The sequence below is a fragment of the Etheostoma spectabile genome, chromosome 4 (assembly GCF_008692095.1).
Source record: "Etheostoma spectabile isolate EspeVRDwgs_2016 chromosome 4, UIUC_Espe_1.0, whole genome shotgun sequence".
Classification (NCBI taxonomy): domain Eukaryota; kingdom Metazoa; phylum Chordata; class Actinopteri; order Perciformes; family Percidae; genus Etheostoma; species Etheostoma spectabile.
This window is the reverse complement of record NC_045736.1, coordinates 30,061,884-30,064,447: the sequence shown is the minus strand read 5'-3', so window position 1 is coordinate 30,064,447 and position 2,564 is coordinate 30,061,884. Positions and strand designations below refer to the sequence as shown.

Here is a 2,564-nt window from a genome sequence, read left to right as displayed (position 1 = left end):
CGCCACTACAGCACGTGATGACAGTGCAATGTCCACATTTAGGCTACCATGAATAGGACAAGATAGGATCATAGAGACACAGCCATTCCTGTTTTTTACTTTCATGAGGCTGGTAAAAAGTGACTGTGGTATGTGGATTTTTAAATCCACCGTGGCAGCTGGTCAAAAAAGTTTACTTCAGGCCCTGGTTGTGCTTCACAAGAAGCAGACAGTAGAGCTGAATAATCAGTTTTGCTAATTGTGCAATCGTGCCACAACATTGTTCCAGTTTGCCGCGCGTGTTAATGATCTACAAACTGAGGGAATGCATACTGTATCTTCCATCCTGGCTGAACAGCTATGCTTTAAGTTCTGGAGGGAGAAACAAATGTAAAATGTAATGTATTGACATTGCATGGTCTATGTTTCCTCTGTCAGCCTCCACAGGGCTTAATTGGCCGTACTTCACAGGGACAATGATCCTAAGCCAAAGTGGCCTTAGAAGATTGTACGTTGTGAGCTTGCAATCCAGCAGACATAATTGGGTGCTTAAAAAGTTAATAACTTTTTGAAAAAAAAAAAAGGGCTCATCAGCTTTTCAGCACATCACATGTAATCTGTGACCAGGACACCACGCGCTTGCATGCTAATGACGACTATAGGGATTGAATTAAACGACTTTAACCCCCTTTCAGTATGTTTGACTTCCCCGTTTCAAACTGCATTACAACTTAATTTCACAGACAGTATGATTGGAATAATGCCTTCGCATAAACCCCTTTGAATTTAATTAAGATGCCTGTTTGTCTTCCCATATCAACAGATGCCCTGGTCTTAGTTCAACATTGGTTTTGCCAGCTTGAACGAGCAAACAAAAGGAGCCGGGTGTTTTATGTTTGTTGTTAAGAAGTTGTGTAGGCACATTACATGAAATATAACTCTTTAACCTTTTTGCGGCTTGGTAATAAATACATAATTGCATATTTTACTACTTGGGACAAGGGGAAATCCAATGACTTCGCAGTGTATCATGCTGCCAGGAGAGTAGTGCGCATTCCGATGACACACCGCCCAGAGGTTAAGTTTTAGTGGAAAATAACAGAGTAATGAAAACCTAAATCAGATTTCTCAAAAATGAAAAATTGATTTTTCCACTGTGTGTGCATTGTTGTGGGAGCTATAAGCATATCAAGTCCGTCTGAATGTATTTATATGGTGCTTTAACAAACGGGGTCATTGTTAAATTCTTTACAGACCGACAAAGCACATGAATATAGAAGAGAACAACAAAAAAAAGGAAAATTTAGAAGTGTGTAATGCTGGAACAATCCACAGAGCAGTACAAGATAAACCGCAAAGCAGTGACTCACACAGTGGGGACAAAGGTAAATCAGTAAGCTGTACTAAATCAAGGGTGCTATACATGATCCCACTTCATGCTCGGTGTCCAATGGAAGCATTCTACACCAAAGACCCGTTCAAACATACGTGATATGCCTCCGTGACCAAACCATGAACTGAAAAACCAGAACAACAAACCAAAAACAGGCCAATGCTTTGTTGTGTATTCATCAGCCCGATGATGATCGTAGTAATGATGTCTGTTCAAGGGCACTGGGGAGCCAGGGAGGTACTTATGGGGCATGTGTAGGGGGTGCAGGGAGACGAAGGGTGTTGTTAATCTGAGAGGCTTGTGTGGAGTTAAGAGGGACAGGGAGGCAAGCCATGGCTGCTCACACTGAGATAAGGCTGCCTCCCTGCCACTGGTTACCACCGCCACAGCCCCTTTCCCAACAAGACTGGCTAGTCGCTCCGTTTCCAGCGAAGGGATTTTTTGCCTGTGTGCGATAAGATGCTCCTGAGCATTGCAAAATAGCACAGGTATTAGCCTGCCCTCATCTTCACAAAGGAATGTCGCGGAAAAAGGGAGATGGGGGACGAAGAGGATGAACCTCGGCAGAAGCCAGCCGCTATCCTGGGCGAACAGATAAGTGGTGCTCTGGACAAGGGGTTCAGAGAACGGGAAGGATGGCCAGTGGCACCCCTGCTGGGCCAGATGAAGACACGCTCACCATGTGGTCCAGCCATCCGCAGCCCAATCTCCACCCAGAAAAGCACCCGGGCTTCTGTAATGTGTTTATCTGGCAGCTTACGAATACATAAATAGAAAAATCCTGGTGTTATTCCTCAATTAGGCTTGCCTTTTGTCAAGCTATACATTTAACAGACAATGGTTGATGTTTCCTCGACGATACTGAGCAATTTAATGTAAAGGCATTTTGTTGGCATGTTCTATCTTTGCATCATTATGTGCACCATATTAACTATTTTTGATTGATCTGAGGCTTTGGAATGATAAAAGCTCTGCACGAGTGCAGAGTAGACGAATTGCAAGACACATAAAGAGACATGAGACAACTCTTACCCCCATAGAGATGACCATTAGAGATGAGCAAAATGTAGCGGATTCTCCCTACCACATGCAAAACTTTCATCACTTCCAATAGACGGCACATTTCCTGATTTCATTCAATTTTTCTCAAGCAGATGCATCAATTAGCTACCACAGAGAAAGACAATGTCAG

The 2,564-nt window shown here is 43.3% G+C and overlaps 1 long non-coding RNA gene across 1 annotated transcript in view; it reads left to right on the top strand.

Annotated features, from left to right (window-relative positions):
- Positions 1 to 1,698, top strand: part of LOC116687931 (uncharacterized) — an 18,152-nt gene extending 16,454 nt beyond the window's left edge. Inside the window, exon 3 of the long non-coding RNA XR_004331661.1 lies at positions 1,688 to 1,698. This is a non-coding gene — a long non-coding RNA (uncharacterized LOC116687931). The remainder of the gene's footprint in view (positions 1 to 1,687) is intronic.
- Positions 1,699 to 2,564: the final 866 nt, after the last annotated feature.